Source organism: Meleagris gallopavo, chromosome 6, assembly GCF_905368555.1.
Source record: "Meleagris gallopavo chromosome 6, MGAL_WU_HG_1.1, whole genome shotgun sequence".
Lineage (NCBI taxonomy): Eukaryota > Metazoa > Chordata > Aves > Galliformes > Phasianidae > Meleagris > Meleagris gallopavo.
In genome coordinates, this window is record NC_139409.1 from 49,473,033 (window position 1) to 49,498,168 (window position 25,136).

Genomic DNA, 25,136 nt, shown 5'->3' on the forward strand with positions numbered 1-25,136 from the left:
AGTAGCTGAATTTTAAAGGCTTCGTTTCTATTTTATATTGCATGCTGTATGTTGTACATGCTGTAAAAAATATTTATATTGTGATCCAGAAAAGTTCCTCTCTAAGTACCAAAATTCAATACCCCTGTCCATCTCATAAAACAGAGAATTTCTGCTTGGTTTTACATCACCCTTTCTCAGCCCTGACCCTGTTCTATTTCTGACCATTAGAGTCTGTTCTGAGAGTCTGCATGCCAGGCAATGGGATAGGAGTTGAGGAAGAAGTGACATTCAAAAAAGGGACTTAAAGTATTTGAAGGAGACAGCCGGGGGAACGAGGGAAGAGGAGTTCCTTGCAGACATAGTTGGCCCTTTTGTAAATATTGCCTCAGCGCATTAGAAGTGGCTTCTATGAGTTTTAGAATGGATCTTAAAACAGTACATGCTTCTAGAAAAGGTGACTACTGCAGAATGTCATCATAAGCCATTTGCAGCTCGAGACTAATTGTGGAGTGGCCTGTAATGCTTAAGGTTTGTTCGCTTTAAACTTCTGTTGCCAGTTAGCCTAATTTGTACTGCTGGAAAATACAGCCGTTCTGTTCTATTACTTCCTAAACTTGAATTTCTTTATTGAAATCTTTGTTACAGTTAAACTAAGGTTGGTTAATGATAATAGGACTGCAGAAGTACAAATAATTACCGTATTTTTTAAATAATAATAATAAAAAAAATCTTTAATTCTACTTCCTGTCCCTTGTGTCCTGGAGGCAGGAACAAAAGTTTTAAAATGCTTTCTTTAAGTAGCATAGAGACTGAACTATGTTTACCTGTTGTTTTATTTAATTTTGCAGGCATTATGGCTATATCCGCAAACCATCCAGGTTTGCCTTTTCAGAATGTGATTATTGCTCATAAAATAGTTTTAATTGAATGCTTATGCCATGAATAGCTTGTAGCATGCTTAAAACTACATGTCTCTATTTATGTGACTATTTATTTTTTAGAGCTCCCCGTATAACAATACTGGGAAATTACCAAAGGTTTTTTGTTATTCATCTGGGTGATTTTAAAAGATATTGCTGTAGTACTGAACTATTGGCATTGTTGCTTAGGAATTAAAACTTAAAAAATTATCCCTTCCCCCTTTCAAACAAAGCCACATCTAAAAAAGTCACAAAATTAAACACAATTCAAGTAATCTCCTTGCTGTATCTGAGATTAATGTGGACACAGATGTTTCAATTTATAGTTCGATCTGGCATAATATATACATTTAACAAAATCCTGTTTTGTGTTCTTCTGTAAACACTCACGTCTGATAAAAGCATGTTGGCCTTTTTGCCATCTTCTTAAATCAGAAATCTTTGAGCTGTTGCTTACGAAATACAGTTCTGACACTCAGAGTCCTAAATTAACTCTTTTGTCATTTGGCCACAAGTTTTCTTAGCCTTTTCCCTACTTTTCAAATGGTAAATCTATTTGTGGTTTTTCTGAATTTAAGCTCTTGTGGATAATTAGACTTTATTCTTGCTGTATTCAAAGATGAAATGATTCAGCGTTGTCATTACTACTCATTTCCAGGCCACGCAATTTCTGAGATACCATCTGAGAAATTATTGATACTATTCATATACCATGACCATACTGCTTGCATCCTGTTTTCCAGACTTTAGTCAACCTGTCTGCAAAGGTAAATGACTGTGATGTGATCGGAATGTTAATGTGAGGTCATGAATAAACAGACTTTGTCCTCTGATGCCATCTTTTTTTGTCAGAAGGAGTTTCCTTTTTATCTACAAATACCATTATTTAAAATATGAATTGCATCCTCTGAATTACAGATGTCATTCAGAGATCAGATGATCTCTATATCCCAAATATGAAGCTTTATTTGTTCTGACTGTGGGTATGCCAGGAAATTTTGCTTCCAAGAAGTAATGGATTTACTCTAGAAAACAGTTAGGATAACTAGTATGACATAGTATAGCATCTACTAATGAAGCAAGGTGCAATAACCAAATATTTGACAACCAAACTGAAAACTTGAGAATGTGGAGGATCATTTCCAAACCTTTGAATTCATTTGGCATGGTAAGGAGGTAGGTAGTGCTGTATAAGGTGGTTTTCACTTGTACTGGTTAATACGTGGTCTATTGACATCCTGCATTTTTGTTATCTTCAGAGTTGCAGGGCTTAATCTGGCAAGTTCTTCTTACTCTGTGCAGGTCTATTGACCTTGGTTCCCATTACATTCGGTACTAAGTGCAGAACTGTTCCCTTACTCCCTCAGCTATGATAGAATCACAGCGTTTATGAAAGATTAATGAAAACTCATATTGCTGAAATGAAGTGAGGGAAGCAACAAGTTGGTAAGTAATGCAAGAAGTATAATGGACTTGAAAATAAATAAATAAATAATAAAAAAGAGTACATATAAAATTGCATGAAACAATATTTACTTTGGTTTTTGGAAAGAATTAATCAAGGATCATTATTTCCCATGCTGCATTACAAAATCACATATTAAGTATTACCTCAGTTGGCCTCTATTATCAATTCACATTTTAATGAAGTGTGGTTCAAAAGCAGAAATTAAGGTAAAAAGGAAAGTAGTTTCACATCCATGTTCCTGTCCATCAACTTTAGTTTGCCCTGACAGAATCCAAATCCAGGGGTGGAAATGTTCAACTTGTATGCTTGTTCCAGGCCCAGTGCTTAAATATCCATGGAACTGAGAGCTGTGCTGAGACAGCAGAATGTCTCAGAATGTTTTTTTTTCTTCTTTTTTTCTGATTTTTTTTTTTAATTTTTTATATCTTTTTTTTTTTTTTAATGAGAATGGCTGCATATTTGAAGTCAGCTTATATTTGGGCCAGTACAGTAGTTCTGGCTAAATTCATGGGAACGTCTAGAGTCTAAAAGGATAAACTACAATGAGGTGAAGAAGAAAGCATTCAAAATTCATTCTGGCAGAAATTGGTTAATTAAGTCTGTTTAGCATTACACAAGACTGTAGCTTGGCCAACCTACTATCTTTGTTAAATATGTGGCTTCCCAGGAGTAAATCTGGATGAAATGTTTTAGTAGATTTAATTCATGTTCAATTCATTTTATCATAGCAAAAACACAAAAATTGTGAAATTGTGCAATAGGATATACAGAACCAAGGATAAATACCTGTTCGCATATGAACCTCTTTATTTATACAAAGTAAAAAAATTATGGATAGAGTTGTTTATTTTAGATTCTGTTTTTAGGGGAAATTGAAGTATTTCTCTTTGTTATTCTCTATCACCACCCACAGACACAAACAGTAAAAACTGTATGTGATGTGTTAATGACAGTGTTTTAAAAATATTGATTTTTAAGGAGAATAAGTGAAGGTTGTATTCAGTGACTCAGATGACTTGGATAAAATATCTCTCATATTCCTTCTAGCCTCAACAATGGGTGCTAGACCTAGGCTAATATCGCTTCAGATGTAATTACATGAAATAAATTTATCCAGGTCCATGGCTGCTGAAAAATCTAGAGGAAGTCTGATTCTGGACACCCAAATGGGCAAAAAGCATGTATAGAAGACCTCATAGATACAGGAGAGGGAATGTACTTTTGAGGACTGTTCTTTAGAAAAAAAAAGTAGGACTAAATTAATGAAAATAGAGGAATAATTTAAATTTTAAAGAATGGTACAAGGGGAACTTAGCAGAAGTTTTCCATCTCAAAAGACAGTTACAGAGAAAAAATATAATTTGGTCAAGTGCGAGTTCATTTTCTGCTTTTAAATTCTGTCTATTAAAAATAGAGGCACGTGAAGAAAAATATTAGGAAGGGTTTCCAAGTACTCTGGGCTTTTCAAAGTAGGGAATGTAATGGAGAAGTTATCAGAAACTAAGTCAACATAAAAAAAATCAAACCATAATTTTTCCAGCTCTTTTACAGAGAAAGCTGGGGGGCTCAATGACTTCTTTGCCTCAGTCTTCACTGGCAAGAGTTCTAGCCACACCACCCAAGCTGCACAAAGCAAAGGTAAGAGCTTGGAGAAGGAAGATTTGCCTGCTGTATGTGAAGATCAGGTTTGAGACCATCTAAAGAACCCGAAGGTGCACAAATTCCTGGGAACCACTGAGATCTATCCATGGGTTCTGGAGGAAGTGGCTGATGAAGTTGCCAAGCCACCATCCATCATATCTGACAGGTCATGGCAGTCTTGTGAAGTTCCCACTGATTGGAAAAGGTGAAATGTAACTCCCATTTTCAAGAAGGGAAACGAAGATCCAGGGAACCAGAGACCTGTCAGTCTCACCTCTGTGCCTGGCAAGATCATGGAGTATATCCTTCTGAAGGCCCCACTAAGGCACATGGAAACTAAGAATGAAGTGATTGGTGGTAACTGACGTGGCTTCACCAAAGGCAAGTCATGCCTGAGAAACTTGGTAGCCTTTTATGATGGAGTTATAGCATCTGTGGATAAAGGAGAGCAACTGATGTCAACTACCTGGACTTGTGCAGAGCATTTGACACTGTCCCTCATGACATCCTGGCCACCAAATTGGAGAAAAATGGATTTGATGGATGGACCACTTGCTGGATAAGGAACTGGGTGGATGGTCACACTCAGAGAGTTGTGGCCAATGGCTCAAGTCCAAGTGGAGACTGGTGATGAGTGGCGTTCCATGGGTATCGATGCTGGGACTGGTGTTATTTTTGTAGGTGACATGGGCAGTGAGATTGTGTGCATCCTCAGCAAGTTTGCAGATGACAGCAAGCTGAGATGTTCTGTTGACACACTAGGATGGGATGCTATCCAGAGAGACCTGGACAGGCTTGAGAGGTGGGCCCATGCCAAACTCATGAAGTTCAGCAAAGCCAAATGCAAGGTCCTGCACATGGGTCAGGGCAATCCCAAATGCAGATACAATCTTGGGGAGAAGGGCTTGAGAGCTGCCCTGAGGAGAGGGATTTGGGGGGGTGTTGGTTGATGAATGATTCAACATGAGCCAGCAATATGTGTTTGCAGCCCAGAACACCAAACGTATCCTGGGCTGCATCAAGAGAACCGTGACCAGCAGATTGAGGGAGGCGATTCCGCCCTTCTACTCTACTCTTGTGAGACCCCACCTGGAATACTGCATCTAGTTCTGGGGCCCCCAACACAAAAAGGACATGGAGGTGTTGGAGCAGGTCCAGAGGAGGGCCACAAAGATGATCAGAAGGCTGGAGCACCTCCTTAAAAGGACAGGCTGAGAGAGCTGTGGCTTTTCAGCCTGGAGAAGAGAACGCTCCAAGGAGACCTTATAGCAGCCTTCCAGTACCTGAAGAGGGCCTACAGGAAGGCTGGGGAGGGACTACTTATAAGGGCATGAAGTTACACATCAAGAGGAAATGGCTTTAGACTGGAAGAGGGTAGATCTGGACTAGATGTTAGGAAGAAATTCTTTACTGTGAGGGTCGTGAAACATTTTAAATTTTCTGTCTGTGCCAGTTGTGTGTTTTCTTCTACTTTCCTCGTGTAATGGACATATTTATTCTGAGCACAGCACATGAACAAATATCTTACATTAAACTGGGTTGCTGTATGGGGGTATAGGAACTGCTAAATCATGGCCTGAACCTTTGATTGACCACCTGAGGCAAGCCATGAGTCAGCCATGGGAGCACAGGTGAAGGTAATTCACCTGTACTACAGGAAGGGGTGAAGCCTGGCTGCACCTCTCCTTGACCCATTTCAGTGCTGACTGCCAATGAGGAGGGATTTCTTCCTGGATATCACTTCTTGTGGAGAATGTTGTGAGCCTGCAGCATTAGTAAGCATTTTCCATTTATTATCTTCCTGTTGCAATAATCTTGCTTAGCCTAAATTTCCTGTATATTTCTTAGCTATAGCATCTGTATATTCATTGATTATACAGTGGGTAAAAAAAGGGTACAAGCTTCTTAGAGTTGTAAGACTAATGAAAGCAACATTACTGTTTGCTATTGTAAAGCTTTAACATTAACTATGAGGAGAAATTTAGGTAGGTGTGTTGATTTACAGCTGTATGTAGATATCAAATATCTGTTGTTATCTTGACCAAAGTCTTGGCCTAGGTTATTCTTCATTTGACTCTTCTTCGGAGATTTTACCAATTTTATGTTTTAGTCTTTATTATTTTTGTTTTTCAATCAACTTAATGGTCAAGATAGGACGAAGAACTTTGAGTAAAACTGAGTGTAGTAATATGTATGTATGGAAGGCAATATAGAAATCGATAAACTATTCTAGTGATACTCAGTGTTGGTTGCAAATGTAAAGGTAATGAATGGCCTCTCAGTCATTTTTCCCTCTGTTTTTAGCACTCTATTTTTCCTTTTTCCAACATGTGGTGCCTCAGAGCTCACGTAGCAAGATCTTACTTTGGTAATTGATGAAACACTCTTATTTTCTAGTATACATCTGTGGACTTCTTCAAGTTGTCATTCTGTTACCATGCTTAGGACAACAGCTTGAGTTAAAGCCAAAGATAACTTTGAATCATTTGGTATCAAGGTACTAATGAGCTCTGCAGACGTTTCAAATACAGTTTTTCCCCCTTTAGCCAGGTGTGGCTTAATCCACTCTATTTTTCCCATAAGCAATGTGATGTCCAATATATAACTTTCTTCTCATACTGCAAAGAACGTTTCCAAAAGTTTTAAGTCATGCTTCTTGCAACACAGAAGAGATTTTGCTGATTCCTCTTTTTCCTCATGTCATATTACTGCCCTTTTTTACCCTGCAAATTTGATGGCTTGACCATAAATACTTTTTTCCTCTATATTTCCCATCATGAACTATGCTAATTTTCATATTCTGATTTATCCTTGTATGTTTTCTTCCCTTAAAAAAAACTATTTCTTCAGGATTTATACTAAAAGTTTCTTCTTATAAATTCTAGCTGTGACAATGTGGAAAAAGTCACTTTCCAGGGAATTAAAGGTTCTAATACAACAGTAAAAGGTATTGAAGTCCATTACAAATGAATTTATCAGGAATTCATTCTTCTTAATCAGTGTGCTAAGTAGAAGCATGTAGGACATCAAAAGGATCTTGAATAAACCCTCATACAGTTTGCTACTTCATCTTAGGGAATGTGTACGTATTCTACTCTTGGTCAATATGTTTGCAGCCACATAGTTAAGCTGTAAGATTTCTGTCTAGTAAAATCCTTTCGCGTATATCATAGGAGTTCTGTACTTTCCACAAGTTCTAGGAAAAGTGTGCTAGCTTTTGCTTCAGTAGTTCTACTCATTCTAGAAAGTATCATTTGTTCTATGTCCAATTGCCAGAATCTGTTGGTTCTGCTATTTTAAGGTAGTTAGTAAGTTTTTTTTCAATAGAACTTGTATAAACTCAGTAAAGTGTTTTTTTATATACATTGATTCAGTATGACTTTTGTAATGTGTTAATTTTCTTTAGTAATTATTCTAGTTAAAATTTGGTTTCTCTAAAATGTCACCTGCACTATGCTGAGGCTTTATTTGCTGTAGTGTGGCAGTGCTATAGCATTCAGTCACTCCAAGGGTAATGGAATTTGGGATTCTAATTTCCTCTTCTAAGGAAGCCTATGGGTTTTCCTTCAGGCCAAAGACATGAACTTCCACCTGTAATCTTAGTAGTAACATATTTTTCATTGTGGCATCTGTAGTTGTTAAAATAACAAATTGAAGCAAACAAGACAACAAATCCTGTGATGTGAAGTAAAGAGGATGGATGTCTCTTGAATATTTTCCCAGTGGTGCTTCCTTTAGAGTTGTCAGTAAAAGAGTTAAATTTACAAACAAGTGTCTTTCACTGCTTCTCTGCCAGCTAAGGTGTCAATCCAAAATAAAAATTGCTTGGATAGATAGACTGACTATTGAAGTCAGTATTTTCAGAGTAATGAAAATCTTGAGTACATCTATATATTAGAAAATGTTTTTCCTCTGCAAGGAAAGGATCACCTGTTTTAAATAACAAGAATTCCTACCCAAGCCAAAATAACCTCTCACCATGATTATTTTGTGATAAAATGTGCTAACATTTATAATTTTTCCCAGAGATACAAGGTTCACACCTTGGAATTCATGATGAGATATTTTTCTTTTGTTTTAATTTTGACTCTCAGTGATAATTCCACTGATAACAGAATGGCATGACCTTTCTTTGAGTGGGGAAACTTATTTGTGTTTCACTAGAAATGTTTAGTTAACAGAAGCACAAGAAACTAAACCACAAGATCTAAAAAGGGAAGTTTAAATGTATTTTTTATAGGAGCGGATCTGTAATAAAAACAATAAAACCCAGTGTTTAAGCTTTATAGAAATAATTTAATGACCAGCTGCAGCAATAAACACCTTTCCGTTTTGATTGGGTCTTAGCTCCTCCGTCCAATGATTAATTGCTTCATGAAAGACAAACACATTACATTATACTATAACATCCTGTTTTAAAGATTCCACTAGTACAGCTTAAATGCCTTTGAACCTGTTCAAACTTGAAAAGGATTTCAAGGATCTTCCATTTATCATTACATCTTGCATACGTTCAGGATGTGGGCAATAACTAGCCAACGTTTCCTTTCTCATATTCAGCTTTGGCCTTTCTCACATTTATATTTAATATAGGTAAAGCGTAACATAATGTTGTGGTGTCACAGATTGTTTTTGTTGGAAGCACCATGGAAAGCATAGAATGAAGACTGTATTTCATGTAAATTGTGGGAAAAATTGCAAGTTACTAAAAAGTTGCGTAACTGGTTCCTATGCAGGATGGACCATATGTTGAAGTTGTTATTAAAGCATACTCATAGCAAGTAACAGAACTGCCATGAAGACTGTGGTTTTTTTTAAAAATATTTTAGGGATAAACTAGGCTTTATCTGATAAATGGAATATTAAAAATCTCCAATTCACCTGCTCCTATTTTTACACAATTAAGAATTGTGTAAATAGTTTTTCTTATGTGAGCTTCTTGTTATCCAGGAAATGTAAACTAAGACTTCAGATTTCTTGAGGAAGGTGAAAAAAGAACTGTGTATGATGTCAGCATTGCTTTGCTAGGGCTAAGATATATGTATCAAAAATATGAACTTTTGTTTGGGTTTCGTTTAACTTGGAGGTGTTGTAACCTCTGTTTTAAAGTGTTACCCTGTGTTTTGTTACAGAATAGCTGAATGACTTGAGGTTGGAGAGGACCTCTGGAGCCTATCCAGTCCAACCCTCCTGCTCAAACAGGGTCACCTAGGGCGTATTGCCCAGGATCATTTTGGGTTTTTGAATATCTCCATCCGAGGGTGGTACTCCACCACCACACTGGGCAAATCTGCTCCAGTGCTTGGTCACTCTCACAGTAAGAAAAGTGCCTTCTGATGTTCAGAATTAACCTTCAGTGTTCTAGTTTGTGCTCGTTGCCTTTTATTTTGTTGCTGAGCACCACTGGGAAGAGCCTGGCTGCATCCTGTTTGAACCGTTCCTTTGGATATTACAATATATACTGATAAAATTCCACCCTGGTAATTCCCTTCTATAGGATAAAGAGTCCCAGTTCTCTCAACCACTCCATGTGTGCTCCAGTCCTTTAATCATCTCGGTGATCTTTTACTGGACTTTTTCCAGTATGTCCATCTCAAGCTTGTAGAGGGGAACCCATTAACTATTTGGAATGATTTTATGAAAAATCGACACAATATAGCACTTCTTCCTTTAATGGTTTCTTTCATGTGGGTAGTGGTTAGTTACCATTCAGTCCCAGGAAGCTCCCTAGTCACATTGACCACTGGGAGAAATAGGTCAGGCTGTGATAAATCTCTCTGCTCATTACATGACCTGAAATGTAAGACTTTGCATTACTGTATGATAGCCTGTATGTATTTATTTATGCTTTTGTTTTCTATAGTGATAAAAACAGTAAAGCCAAATTAAAGGTGTACATTTGTAATCTCAATTTATCATGAACTTTATAAAATGAATCTACGAGACAAGTTGCACTCCATGTGTTCATTCCTTTACAGCTCTTTGTAGAGCTTTTTTTTTTTTTCCTAGGTGTGAAACAGAGTGCCTGGGCAGATTGGTTACTATCCAGAAAACAATTTACTGAGTTTAGTGATACAAATGTTTATCAATTTGCACAAATTATCCCGCTGCTTACATCATCCTCTGTCAAAGAAAGTGTTAAAGCCAGTGAATTTCATACTCTGGTTTTATCAGTATATAGTTCTGTATGTTAGATCCAAGACCTTTGAGAAAATAATTTGGAGATTTTTCTGGGAAGGTGTTCTTTATTTCAGTCTTTCTGTTTCATATCCTTCCTATTTCATTGAATTCGTACTAAAAATGTGCTACTTTCAAATTTAGAAAAAATTGATGCTTTTAGAATGTCAATCGTGTGAAACTTTTAGGTTTAAGAAATCTACATGGGTAAGTACACCTGTAATATCTCAATCCTTGTTATTAGTCTTAGGTTCTTTTCATGTTTTTGAGACTTCTCAGAGTATCAAGAATAACAAACAGTTGATAAATATATTTTTTTTTAAATTGAAGCATTTCAGTAGTTCTAATTATTATAAACATGTCTGAAACTGCATCCATGATTCCTTTCTACACAAGGTTGTTGCAGATTCATCCACTTAACAGAGTGAGGCCATAAGAGTACAAAATAATTGTATGTTTTGAACTGATAAGGAGAACTGCTTAAAACAAAAACTCATTGCATGAAGAACTCTGCTCAGTATACATGGAAAAGATGGAAATTGACAGCACTCAGTTCAAAGATCTTCTAAAATCACTTCTATTTGTCTATTTTAATATCAGCAGTTACAGTATGACACAAACGTGACAGGACTGACCAGGAGCCGGTCAGATGCTGGTGTGAAGGACTGGTCCTGCCCTTGAGGCTTTACCAGGAATTCTCAGAATGCTAGAAGAAAAAACCCTTCTTCATCTTGCAGTTCCCAGCTTGCAGTTTGTGGAGGGGAATAAGAACCCATCTACCTGAAGATTAAGAATTCTAACTTTGTCCAGGACTGCGAGAGTCCTTTTCCATCCGCTATTTATTTACATTCAGTAAAGCTCAGATGTAGCCTAGGATGTCGGCCAGTTACTGCAGTATTGCAGAATACTGTTAGTGATGTTTTAGAGGAAGACAACCCCCTCTCTTTCATTCCTTCACAATGCACCTGGCCAGTTGTGCAATGCTAACCAATGAACAGCTGCTAACAATGAGGAAATTGTGCTCGTAAGAAGTAGCTCGTGATCTGATGGTTATTCTCTTGGGAGAAATTGAAGCACTAGGGACTTTCTTCTTGCCTGGAAGGTTTTTTTCTTTTTTTTTTTTTTTTTTCTTCCCTTGAAATAGTTGTCCCTGTACTGAATTAAACACTTTTATCTTCACTGTTTATGACTTTGTGGAACTGATTTCTTTAGAGGGAGTCCATTTCCCCATAATTTCCTCTTCACCTCCTGTTTCCCACTCAACCCCCACCCTGTTCATCTGGGAGGATTAAGGATTTTACAGCTGAAAAACAGCTAGGCATTGGGATTGGTAACCTTTTCTAGCAGTAATATTTGTCTGCATTGATGTTACCTAAATATATGTGTGTGAAGGGGTGTATTTTACAAAAAGTGTTTGCATTGTAGTCTGTAATCACTATATCCTGTAAAGGCATTCCCATTTACTGAGTGCCCTTCCAACAAACATCTTGTAGTACTTTGAAAAAAAAAAAAAAAAAAAAAAATTAAACCAAACAGGATATGAAAATTCAGTGCCAAAAAGCCAAGTCTTTTTAAGCGTGAGTGAAATTTAGCTAATAACATAAATAGTTTCATCTATGAAGGGAAGTCAGTTCTCTGGACTTGAGAAAATAAGCAGAAACATCTAAACTCTGATGTTGTTTTAATTTGAGTAAGTCTGCCATCCTTCACAGCCTGAGTTAGACACATGCTTCTGGGAGAGCAGTCAAAGGAATCCATATAAATAATGAATGCAGTGAATGATTTTCTTCTTTTAACTATGGGATTCTTGCATTGACTTGTCTTCAATCTGGTAAAATCTTCTAAGCATAAACATTCAATTCAGAATGACTAGACAGGAGTTGGAGAAGTAATGAGCAGTACTTCTACCAGTCTAGGTCTATGTAAAAGTGGCTTACAGTATTTTTTTTTTTTTAATAACTTCAGTTGATTTGGGTGCTATCAAGGGGCCTGTTAATTTATAAGCTTACTATATTGGTACATATTTCTCTGTAGGCTTCTCTGTTTCATCATGGGAAGGATCCAACTGGAATATTCTGTCAGTTTCATTTCTCATATTAAAATATTTTTTACCAGCTCACTGCATTTCTATACTGGCATAAGCTAAATCTATAACAGGCTTGTCCTGTTATAATACAAACAAATGTGTATGCTGTTCTGTATGAAAATATACAAAAGAGGATGATTTTCAAAAATCTGGCATAGTTGAAAGAGTTTTCATGAATGGATACAAAACAAGTGATCACTACCAGACGTTACTCATCACTGGATTTAGCAATGGTCATGGTATTTAGTAGAAATTCTATTAGGATTACTTCAAGTACAACTCCTTTTCACTGTTCTTCATCTTGAAATAGCGTACAGCCCTTGATGAGCGGAAAGTTTAATAAAATTTAAGTTAACTCTCTCCTTACTTCATTCTGTAATGAGGGATGAAGGCTACCACTTGAAGTTGTGCTCCAAAGCTTGTCACTGGGATATCAAACATAGAATCATAGTATGGCCTGGGTTGAAAAGGACCACAATGATCATCTAATTTCAATCAGTGATAGATGGAAGTTAACTGAGTGGGCAGTGTTTGCCTGAAGTTCCTGATATTGTGCTTGCAGGCTGGATTTCTGTTAATTTGCTTGTTCCCATGACTTGTGAACCTGTGTGTAGCCAGTCCTGAAATAACTGTGAACACTTTATTCAGAAGCTTGCACTAAATCTTACAAACTCATCCATAATTATGTCCACAGATCACAATATCTGAAGGTGTTCCTTACAAAAAACAGACTTTCTTGCGACACTTCCAGCTGCCTACAAAATTGGAATTTCTGATCAGCAGAACCTAAGAATATCTTGCTGTGACCAAGGACGCAAGGACTAAAACCTAAAAATAAGCATCTTATGTCTATCCCTGTTGACATGATTTGGGCCAGTCACAGAGAAAGCATTTGAAGCCTTGAAGTTCTGGCCTACCACATAGCTGATGAAAAATAATGAAGACCATCTGGCCTTTATAATAAGTGAAATCATCTATGCCAGCTTCAGAGAAGGCAGTGTTCCATCACTGCTAAGCATGCAGTCGTCTAGCCAACTTTGGAATATGTACATTTCTTGCCAAGGTGCTCATAGTTTATACCCATCCTTCGTCTCATCTCGTGTTCAGTCTTTGTTTTAGCAACATTATGGTGTAGTTGATGGCAACTCGTTCTCTGTAGTACTTTGATTCTCTTTGAACAAATATGCAGTGAGGTGGCAGAAATTAAAGTATCACTAGATTAAATACAAATGTTCAATTTCTTATTGCTAGATTTCTCTTCAGCCTTTGACTGATTTAAATGCATAGTGTATTCACAGCCCATGCAGGAGAGCACAACATAAACTTATTCTTTTGGGAGGTAAAACAGCATTTCAGTGGCTATGTCCTTTGCCTCGCCTGGGTATCTTTCTGACATCTTTGTTATCCAGAACTTTCCAGTGCAGCTGAACTACACAGAAATGATGCTGTACAATTCAAGTCTGCACTGGGAGTTAGGTACAATGTATTTCCTTTTAAATATTATTAATGATAATATACGTGAATTCTAGTGATTTAAATGAATCTTGGTAGTTTCATTATGGATTTCTTATAGAGATTCACATCTAGTCTTATTCTACTCTGATGGGTAGAAATATTTTGGAATTCTTAGGTCAGAATTCACATTTTATTTTTCACACTGAAAACTATGAGAGGCTTTTTTTCTGTCACATTAGGGGCATAAAACTCACAACGTTTTAATGAAAAATAAAGATGGTCTGAATCACTTCAGTAATAACGAGGTTATGTATTTTTTATTTTGGCTTTCTTGTTTTTTTTTTTTTAATTTGGAAAACAAATCTTTACTGAAGTCATTTTTAAGTAGTTTTGGAAGGATGACACGATCAGGATTCATACTGAAGGATTATACTTTTGTTACATGTATGTTAACTTCCATAGCTTCCTGCATACAGAATGGAAATAATTAAGCCTTACCAAATAGCAGCTAACCCCCTGACCCACTTCTCATCTTGATGTGGTCGATGTGAGCCACCTTTTTGTCTTCAGCATTCCTACTTGCAAATTTTTCTTTTTCATGGGTCATTCCTATTGTATTCATCTTCCTGATCTTAATTTCCTCAAGAGCTCATATTAAATATACACTATGATTTGGTAGAATTTTTGTAAAAGGCACTTTTACATATTCAAGCTCACTAATCTTCATTGCTCATGCAGCTAGACCCACTGAAGTCAAGGAAACTGCTTATGTCAATAGGAGCATGCAAAATCAATCCTTAAACATCCCAAGATATGAAATTCAATCTTGTTAGCACAGATTTGTTTGGGGATTTTATGTGAGAACCTCTATGCATCTGTCTAATCCCTAAGGCTTTTACATCATTTCTCTGAATTAAGTTAGTATAATCCACACATTTTTTTCCCTTCTCTCTTTTGTATCATGGGAGAGTGTAGTATTTTACTTAGGATAATTTTAAAGATCAATCTGCAGCAAGTCTCCTGAAAGAACTGCATAGTACAGTATAATTACGAATATTTTGGAAAAGCAACAACAACAACGAAAACCAAAAAACATCTATTTGGTCATTGCTGTTAAAATAAAAGGATATCCTCAAGAAATTGATGGTAAATTTTGAAGATTGACTGGAACCTAGCACCTCTTTTAAATTAAGTGTAACTAAAGGCCCCTCTGCTTGGCAGAGGTGTTGAAGTGAATGGTCTTGTAACGTCCTTTTGAATGCAAACAGTTCCATAATTCTTTGTAATCTTGAATTGTTCGCTTGAAGCAATGTAACTTCAAGGATAGACATCAGGAACTAGCTTCTAATCCTCTTGATGTGAGAGGTAAAATTTTTATCGACTTTTTACTAAACAGTCTTGATTTTTAGCCACTTGAAGTTGCCATGATTTTAAAATACAGTTAAGTAAAGCTGCCTAAGAGATTGCACCACTCCACCACACAAAATACCTTTCTGGAAAGCTTTGGGAATCTGTTGAGTAATGGTCAACTTACAGTGATATAACATATACTTTTGAAGCAGTTACAGAAGGTCGAGAGAAACAGTGAACACTGCAATGAAGACTTTAACAACTGCCCTACATTTGTGATTGGAAAGGAGGAAGTGTCAGTTGGTGGTGAAAGGACAGAATTCTTGTGATTTTTTTCATAAACCTTATAATCAGATGATATCATCATACACTCACCATCTTTGTTTTGTCTCCCCCAGAGGATCAGGATTCATCTTTAAACTTTCTCTTGAGGTCCATTTGTGCCAAACATTTGCTCTGCTTTAATTCACATACAGGTTAGAGAACGAGCCATCACTGAACAGATTTTGAGATACCGATCTGGCAACAGTTTACCTCATTTCTCATTATTTTCCTGTCATTTTGTTATGATGTGTTTTTAAGAACATCCAGCTTTTTGTTGCAGGAAAACCATTTCCTCATGCAAAGTAGAACATGCAGACCTGATTTATTTCTCATTCCAGCTGCAAGTATGTTGATTTGTATTTAGTAGAGTTAACATCTCTCTTTTTCTTTTTTCATTCTATCTGAATTATAATATGGTCTGGAAGACCAGACTGGCATTCACAGTAGTACATGTGAAAATAAAGGGGGGGAAAGGGGGGGGGGAGCTGTGAGGGAGAATTTTGTTCCATTTTAACACCATCTATAGGATCCACCTGTAAGTTTAGACTTTGCTGCTCATACAGAACAGCTTCAGAGGGAAGTATTCACCGTGCTCGCTTATTCTCCTCTGTGCAATACAGTCACTTACTTTCTTAGTCTACAATCTCTGTTAATACAGAAGGGATTGCATGCTGTGGTCGCTTATCATAGCAGAGAGTTAGATTTAATGGTGTAGAAGCCCCTTCCCTCTGTTCCACTGAACACCCCTTTTTTGTCAGACGTGTTGAGAAGACCATTTTGCTTTATGTAATAAATGTCTACTGCGATGTTCACTGCTTTTGCATGGTGTAGTGACTGCTCTGCTTGTTACGTCATCTTCCAGCCTCCTTTGGATGTGGTGGTTTTAAGTTTCTTAGGTCTCATAGTGGGAGAGCAAGTTCCTGAGTGTTGTGGTTTAAAACAGCAAGTGACCAAGCACCACACAGTTGCCCACTCCCCGCTCCTTCCAGTGGCATGGGGAAGAGAACGAAAACAAAAAAACAGAGCTCGAGGTTGAGACAAAACCACTCATTAAGACAGAGAAAAAGAAAAAAGAAAATAATTATGACAAATATACACACTATATAAATGTGTGCAACAAGTGATAAACAGCTGCCCACCACCCACTGAGTGATGCTCAGCTAGCCCCCACGCAGCAAAAGAAAGCAGTGAACTTTCACCTCCTTCAAAACTCCTTCCTCTTGATGTTGTATGGTGTGGAATATCCCTTTGGCCAGTTTAAATTAGCTGTCCTAATTCTGTTCCCTCTCAGCAACTTGGGCTCTTCACTGAGAATGGCCTTGGCTCTGTACAGTACTGCTTAGCAGCAATTATAAACGTAGGTGTGCTACCAACATCATTTTTCTCCTAGAACCAAAACAGAGCATCCTGCCAGATACCGTGAAGAAAACAATTCTATCCTAGCTGAAACTGAGGACCTGTAGACTTTTGGCCCTAAAATGCTCATGCCTACTGATGACTACTGATATTTTTCTAGGAAATGAAAAAGAGACCATCTCTTAGATGGGTATGCCAGTGGCAGTTTCATGTGTCTGAATACTCACCGTCTTCAAAATGTGAGGGTTTGCCACTCCGATTTTCAGATTGATGCATCTCCAAGTATTCCCCAAGAGAGAAACTTTTCTAGATTATTAGTTTCAAAGGATGGACTGACATTCCTCTTCTAGCTATTGTTTACTACTTTGAACAGTGTTTGGTTTCCAACTGTTGGACATGCTATACTTGCTGTAAAGATAATCTGAGTATCTGTGATCAGTTTCTACAAGTTTTTGAGAAATACTAATATGCAAAAAGAAAGGAGGCAAATTTATTTATGTGGCTAAAGAATTAAGGCAAGTGTCTGAATTTTAAAATGGTGGGGTTTGTTACAACTTAGACTATTAATGCTTTCAGTCCTTCTGAAGTTTCTTTTATTTCCAGATGGAAAATACTTTCCCTGTAAACAGAGATGGACCTGAACCAAAGTGATTGATATCAGTGTTTCCCACCTGTGCATTTTGTATATAGAAATGAAATCTCAAACAGATTTTTTTTCATATGTATCTGTCACTGAAAGTTGCTCTGTTTGTGCATGGATTTTATTATTTGTCTCCTGTAGTTAGTTAAGTCTAATAATTGTTTTGTTCTTCTTTCCATTATTCTACTTATTATTTCTATATATGGAGGGCAGTGGAATTTTGTCCTAATTGCAGTAAACAAAAGACAAATGCCGAGAGTTGAAGTGATGCAGTGAATGACAGAACTGGATCCAAATAAGCCATTATTGTACACTTAGAGGTATGTTGTTTACTTTAAGGCTAAAGAGTTGCATGTTAGCTCTTCAGCTGTGATTTTTTTAGGAGAACTTCTGAAATTGACATTTGCTTCTGCAAAGTAGCATACATTAGATGAGATAAAAAATGAGCAATGAATAGATCTGGGACATGCTACCAGGTATCACACGTTTTCAGGGTATTTTTCCAGAACTAAATAGAGAGCAGGTAGGTCAGGAATCTGGTAGGAAAGGCCACTCCATTCTTTGTCTTCCTCACTGTTAGATCTTAGATCTAGATTTAAGGATTATCTTTATGCAAAGTGGTTTTACATTTGGAGCTCTGATGACTTGAAGATTTCTGCCAACATGTGTTTAGCTGTCAGTGCATGCAATTCAGAGAGGGTGCTCAGCTCCTGGTGTGGGGTGCAGCTGAAACCACCTGTGCACCTCACGCATTGGAGAATGGGACTTAAAAGTGACATTTCTTCTCCTGTCCCCCAGAATGCTCCTTCAAGCACAGGGAATCTTGCCCACCAACATAAGTTAGGTTTCCTTTTCTTTCTCATCACTAAGTAAAACCACAAGCAGAACTGGAATGCTTTTGACACCTTTCTTTCAAGAAAGACTACAGGAAAAGTAAAGCATCAAGCACATCATTCAGCACTGTGGATTTGTAAGAAAATTTGGAAAAAGCCATCTTACTTCTTACAGACTTCCTTTTTTCTAGCTTTTTATGAGGTTCAATATTATGATATTTCAAAAACATTTTAATATACAGGCAGTCACTGTACTGGCATGAGAATACGATGCACCTATTTGCCAATATATGATCATATGTAAGTTAGATAATGCAGAGGGAAGAATTTGGAGTTAAAAGGCATTCTGGGTTTTAAATGTTAATGTTTACCAGTAGGCACTGTATACTCCAGGATTCAATTTACAGCAATGTTTCTCTTTGCACTGTAACACCAGTCTGAGTTGAAAATTATCCGGATATTCAGAAATTATTTTTGGTCTCCTTCAGCCTCCTAAGTATCAACAGACTTGTAATTACATACTCATTTTTAATGTGTGGTGACCCCTAAGCTATTTATGCAGAATAATTTTGAAACTGTGTGCTAGCCTTTTAGGCTTTGGATGTATTTGTTGTGCTGACAGATGTGCTGTGATACTGGAGGTGGCAGGAACCATAGGCTTTAGACCTCAGCTTGGCCCTTTGTATGGTCTGTAACACACCAAACACTGAAAACCTGTTGTCATGTGGGTATGCGAGTATGAAAACATTGAACGTTCATTTCCTTGTTGATTCTGAAAGGGCCAAGTATTTACATGATAGTTCTTTTTCTTGGGGTCAGTTATTGGACAAAGTATTCAGTGTCTCTGAGAGATGGCTGATATTTTTCAAGACAGGCTTTAAATATTGCTACTCACTGCTGTGAAAGGCTTACTAATACACTCATCGCTACATTAGTCTTCTGGGAACTGTTCAGATGGGGGTTACTTGGGCAGTGTCAAACTTTTATGAACAGTACACGTATTCATTTTGAATGGAAGGTGCTGTCTGGCATGGTCCCAAAGCACGGAACATGTCAAAACTATCTTCATTTATTTGCAGAATCAACCATTTAAAAGCATGGGTTCCTTACTGTCCCGTGCGCTGTGTGCTCTCGCAGTCCTCGACTGGGTAAAAATATCAGTGAAGTAAGCAAGTTGTACGAACTTCAGGATATCATCAAAGCATGGAGAGGACCAAATGAGTGTTCAAACAAGAAGAGTTGTACTCCAGGCAAAATTCAACTACTACATCAGCTGAATTCCTCTTGAGGCCAATAAACGTCATTTAAAAATGAACTTGTATTTGACACTTCAGGGAGTTGTCCTCTCTCTGAGTATATTCCAGTGCAGTGTGACCATTTAGGGCTGTTCCCATGTATGAATACGTTTGGCATTTGAGAAACAGTTTTTATATTTGTCTGGATATTTATTAGCAGTTCTTTTTCGCATTATTTTGAGATTCATATCTGATATTAAGTTTGGACAAGCTGTCTTGGATGATTTTTGTTAAACTAAGTTGCAAAACGGCTGCAAATGCTGCTTTTTCACATTCTTACCAGATCACAGATTATTCCTGTCACCATATCTTTTGACAGAAAAGAAACAGTAAGTCAGCCACTTATTTATGTTGGGAGAAAAGAACATTTGCAGCATTTCCCTCATTGCTGAAAGAAATAATTCCTCCCTTGTTTCATGAAATCTTACTGCTTTTGCAACTTTCAGATTTACAAAATAAAATGCCTCTGGAGTTTTTCTCAGCAAAAGACTTTGATGGGATTTTGAAAGGATGCAGTAATTTGTTCAACTTTCACAAGAAGAAGTCCACGTGCACTTATCCTTTAAGTCAGAACAACTTTCCAAAGATCGGTGTAGTTTTGCCAGCTGGTCTTCATTGACCGATACTGCTAGAAGACAACACCTGGGTATGAGGCTCATCTGCACATCAAATCAGAAGCATTTTTGCATTTGTTTCAGAAAAGCCTTTTCTTTTTAATTATCTTTATTTGTTCCATTCTTGCAGATCTTTTTTCAGACAGAACTGCTTGCTTGTGGTTTCTCTGAGTTTGCTTTCCATTTGATTTCAAGCTCATAGTCTTTAACCGATGATCCATGATGATTCATATCTGTAGTGTCATGTATCATCCAATGTCCCAACTTTTCTTAAAAGAGGGAGAGAACGTAATTTGTGTCTGCCATCGCAAACTACGTCATTTTCTGTTTTCCTATAGCACTTGGTAAAAATACAACTGATCAGTGCAATAGGTGGGTGTTGAAATGTTGGAGGGAGAATGATACACCGATCAGTGCCACCTCGTTCCTACTCTGCTCCTGTTCATCAGTTTATGTGCCACTGCTGGCCAGTCTTTCTTGCAAGTAGGCCTTTCTCTCAAGGTCCTACTCCTTGCCCAGTTTTCTGTAATTTGCCTACACAGTCATTGCTTTTCTCAGATACAGCAATACACAGTGTAGCAACTGCCAGCCTTGTCTTGTTTAAACTGCTGTGGCTACTCTTGGTCTGAAATGTCATCTCAGCACTCTCAATGTCTCTTATTTTCAGTCTGCTTGAAGTGCTTTTTGTGCCTCACATTAAGCCAAAAAACAATTCTTTTGATACTCGACTCCATAGATTACTGACAGCCCGGTTCTGCTTTACTTTCTGATGTTATGTAACACTATACCACTCAAAAATTCTATTTCAAACGTGACTGCCAAGCATGGATCCTGCAGCCCATAGCCATGTGAAGCAGAGTTTCTGTTTCACAAGTGGTCCCTTTGAAGTCAGTTGAGTTACACATGCTTACATCATGTCTGAACTTGGCCCACTGTGTTTACAACATGCATATTTGATATTGCACAGTGGGTGTACATAGCTTTCAAAATAATAAAATCTTTATTACTTTGAGGAGTGTGCACATTAAAGAACAGATTTTCATTTACACGAAGGCTCCATATACTCTGCTGGCTATGCAAATAGCCTTACAGCTAGCATAAATTCAGCTAAAGGCCCACAGAAAATCCGTTTTCACAACCAAAGTTGTGGAAAATAGTGTTGCATGTAAACTGAAATGCAACTTTTCCCAAAAGAGTTATTTTGAGGCAATGTTTTCACATTTCTGTTTTCTTTTTGTTTTCCAGAGGGTTGTTTTTTTTTGTTGTTGTTCCTCCCCACCCCCAATGGAAATAACCATTAACTTTTTCTTATTTTTAATGTATATTACACCATCTTACAGTAAATCTTTTATGATGGGCAGCTGACCTGTTTTATCCCCAAGTGTTTCAAGTCAAATGTTACCTCTTTTTCTAGTTACCTGTTTTTCTAGCTCATGAGACAGTAAAAAGTCTGCTTATTCCTTGAATCACTCTGAAGAAGTAAAAAGTACCAAATACTAATGAAGAGCTAGAAGCAGTATGAAGGTATTAGCTGCTACCTTGCAAGAAAGTGTTACTGTATGTAGATCGTTTTGTATTTAAAACACAGGACAGGAGCTTAGGGAATCTGGGTCTGTATCCTAACTGCAGCAAATTCCTTGCCTGGCTCTCAATAATCTGCATACCTGCCTGTTGATCTGTCAGTCTGTCTACGTGGTTATCAGTCTGTGTTGCAAAAGTGTTGTGAGAGTAGCACCACCTACACTTCCAGTACAAGGATCTGCCTAATGGTTGTAAGAAACTTCTAGGGTGGGAAAAAAGTATTTTCTGCTATTATTACAAAAGCCTCAGATTTTTTATGCTGTTCACCCGCAAAAGGAAGAGAGAATGGCTGTTGGAGATCTCAGGGGAGAATACATTTATGTGAAATCTAGCTTTCTGTACAGTCATATTCAAAGACAATCATGTAGATTTCCTGTTTTGGCATAGGGTATTTTGTTTCTTTTGAACAGAATAGTATAATATTTATGCAGTGGGTCCACACAGAGCTAATTTACAGCTTTCCAGTATGATTCCTGAATGCATCCTTCTCATCTTCTTCCTTTTTCTTTTTAACTGGGAAAACAAGCAGTGTATTGGAAATTTTTCTTTATGTCCTGTAGGCTACACTTAACCACTGATGTTTTGGTAATTTGTGTTTTTAATGGATAGAGGGTTTTCCTTCTGGGTCATTTTCACAGAACAACTTAGGTTGTCCAAACATATTCTGAAATACATCAGAGATTATGATTTCAAAACATGCATGCCTACGGCCAAAGTATGAGTAACACATGAAATTTTGTTCCATTCCATGAACAAACCACTGTTTTGTGGTGTAATACAAAACATATCTAAGCAGTTTAGATCACTATCAGGCATTACAACGTTAGGTTTTCTATTTATGTGACTACCCAAAGCTCATTAGAAGCTCATTTTGTAGCTCTAGGGAAGTAAGAATAAAAAGCAGTGAAAAACAGTACATTGTATTCTGTTCTAATTATACTCTATTTACTATACTTACTAATATACATCAAGTGTATAATTTTATAGTTGCAGTGCCTGACTTCCCAAACTTGTGAAGTCCAGAATTGTTCATAAAATGGTTGCGAATGCAACTTAGCTGTGTAACTTTGGTTGCGCAGACAAACTGGCTATTTGTGCATGCATAACTGGTTGCTGGTCCCTTCGTGCCACCGTGCACCCTTAAAGCAAATTCAGGTTCTTATTCTCCACCTGCTTCCAGGCCTGCAAGGAAGCCTGCAGTTACCATGCTGAGAAGGATCATCAGGAAGGAACTGATGGTTCTGAAATCTCAGAACTCATTTGAAAATGAATAAACTATCAGATTCTGGATGTGGAGATTGACTTCTCAAAGCTACATTCTGTCTGGGTGAGTCTTTTTTTAGAAAAATTGCAGCAGTTGTCATGCATGCGGTGGTTTCATGTCTCAGAACAAATTTGTGCCTGGTGGGCTGGTACAAACATGAATGTGTGAGAGTGGGGTAGGTAGCAGAGCAAGGAGTGGGAGCGGGAGGTGTCCTTTGTAAAGGATGATATTCTCAATTGCTGTTTTTTGCCAAGTTTGTGGCTCTTTTGAAATGTTGGTCTCAGCTTTTAGTGAAAGGATGAATGCAGAACACAGCCAGGCACAAGTAGTAAAGCTTCTGCAGCTAAGGGCAGAAAGAGAGAGACTAAGTCCAGCAGGTAACAGAAAAAGCAAGGTTTTGGACAACCTAGATAAAAACAGATGATAACATTCACCTTTCTGTGCTCTCACCTCTCACTGGAAATGATTTTCAATAATAAAAGGATATGTTGCATAAACCCAACCAAAAATGAGTGTTTACAATTTTTTCATAATGTAAAATTAATGAGCCATTCTCCCAGTAGTAAAAAGCTTATCCCGGGTGTGCATTAGTGGGTTATAAGCTCACTTCACAGATGGTTGAATACACAAGACTGAAACACACCCAAGACATGCACTGGATCATAGTGAGGCACACTCAGTCATGGCTTACACAATAAGCAAGTATTTAACAACATTCCTGTTTGTACAATAATTTAACAGCATTCTTGTTTCTTCATCACTTTAAAATAAAACATGTAAGCTTGTTCTTCTAACAGAATGTGTGCTTTAAAATAAAAGCTGTGCATGAGAAAATTCCTTAAGATCCAGAAAGCAGGAATCTCTTATTCATGCTCTTTGCGTAACGTGGTGCAGCAATGAAATGAAAGTACCATGTAGTAGACTGAAAGCAATATGCCTGCTCCACAAAACAAATGTCTGTTTATTAGTTTATTATACAACCGCAGATAGCAAGAAGGCAGCACTAAATGAAACCACAGATACTTGTCCCCAAAATAAGGGTGCTTTCACTTCTCTGATCTTTTCTTATTTATTGTAATTAGTGAGAAGCTCTGTTTTTCTTCATCTTTAGCCCTTTTTCAGGTTTGCTATTATGCACCTTGTTATAAATTCCTTGGCTTCCAAGCAAAGTTTTATGGGCATTGAGTATTGTGTTTAAAAATAAAAATTCTGAAGACCCATATGTTTTGAGGTACAATTCCTTTCCTCAGAGGGTATATAACACATAAAACAAAAAAGCCTATTTTATAATGGAAATCTGAAAACAATCAGTGAGTCTCTTGTTCAAAGTAACACCGGGTTTGCTTTAATTTTCAACAAATTCAATTTTCTTTAAAGTGCCGTTTATATGCCCATGTTGAATTGTAATAGTTAGCAGTAATTTATTGGGGATATTATTCCAGGATTTTTTTTTTTTTTTTTTTTTTTTGTCTTCTACCTTTGACCCTAGGGGTATGGTAGAGAGAAAAGGGAATGCATGGTGCAGTATGACACAGTGTACAGTGCAAGAAAAGGAGTAAGGTTTTGTGGTGGATTGATTGCATTAATTCGCTTTTTTTTTTTTTTTTTTAACACATTGGAAGTGATTTTTTTTTTAATGCATGATGAAATTGCTGTCTGTTAGTGATTGCTTTTTCTCTTAAGCTATCCTCAAAGCCACTGATTTTTATGTGATTCTAGGAGAGGGTCACTGTAGCCCCCCAAAATTGAGCTATTTCATCCCAATTCAATGCTAGTAGTAACAAATGGGAAAACTCCACTGTGAGTTTTGGATGACAGCAGTAGTAATATTCTTTTTCTGCTTGTTCCTTTGTATAAGCTAAGATCTCTTTGATAGATCTTGGGAATTTCTTATTGCTTTTTGAATGTAGAGATAGCCTTGCCATTATTTTCTTGTAGAATTAAGTTTTTAAGACTGCCCATGTTTTCACAAAAACTAATTCAATAAGAACAAAAAATTTCTAAGCCTTTCAGAAGGTTGTATTGGGCCATGTCTTTTTTTATTTTTATTTTTTGCCTCCTGTAGTATGAGCTCTGATGTAAGACTGGAGGGAAACTGGTATTCACAAATTGACCTGCATCAGGACTTATTCCCATGTTTTCATAGTCAA

The 25,136-nt window shown here is 37.3% G+C and overlaps 1 protein-coding gene and 1 long non-coding RNA gene across 15 annotated transcripts in view; both read left to right on the forward strand.

Annotated features, from left to right (window-relative positions):
- The window catches only part of SUGCT (succinyl-CoA:glutarate-CoA transferase), a 354,560-nt gene that overhangs the window by 166,727 nt on the left and 162,697 nt on the right, over positions 1–25,136 (forward strand). The window lies entirely within an intron of this gene.
- On the forward strand, positions 951–9,847 carry LOC146544183 (uncharacterized). Its single transcript, XR_014884042.1, has 3 exons — positions 951–1,669; positions 2,270–2,348; positions 3,911–9,847. It is a non-coding gene; the product is annotated as an uncharacterized LOC146544183 (long non-coding RNA).